Source organism: Mandrillus leucophaeus, unplaced genomic scaffold (genome assembly GCF_000951045.1).
Source record: "Mandrillus leucophaeus isolate KB7577 unplaced genomic scaffold, Mleu.le_1.0 Scaffold8, whole genome shotgun sequence".
NCBI lineage: Eukaryota > Metazoa > Chordata > Mammalia > Primates > Cercopithecidae > Mandrillus > Mandrillus leucophaeus.
Window position 1 is genome coordinate 3720171 of NW_012108696.1, and position 479 is coordinate 3720649.

Sequence of the window (479 nt, forward strand, 5' to 3'; positions counted from 1 at the left end):
CCTCGGCTTCCCAAAGTGCTGGGATTACAGGCATGAGCCATCGCACCTGGCCAAATTTTGTATTTTTAGTAGAGACGGGGTTTCACCATGTTGGCCAGGCTGGTCTCCAACTCCTGACCTCAGGCGATCTGTCCTCCTTGACCTCCTAAAGTGCTGAGATTACAGGCATAACCCACTGCACCCAGCCTATTATTATTATTGTTATTGAGATGGAGTCTCACTCTGTCACCCAGGCTGGAGTGCAATGGCACAATCTCGTCTCACTGCAAGCTCCACCTCCTAGGTACACACCATCCTCCTGCCTCAGCCTCCGGAGGAGCAGCTGGGACCACAGGCGCCCACCACCATGACCGGCTATTTTTTTTTGTTTGTTTGTTTGAGACGGAATCTCGCTCTGTCACCCAGGCTGGAGTGCAGTGGTGCAATCTCAGCTCACTGCAAGCTCTGCCTCCCAGGTTCACGCCATTCTCCTGCCTCAG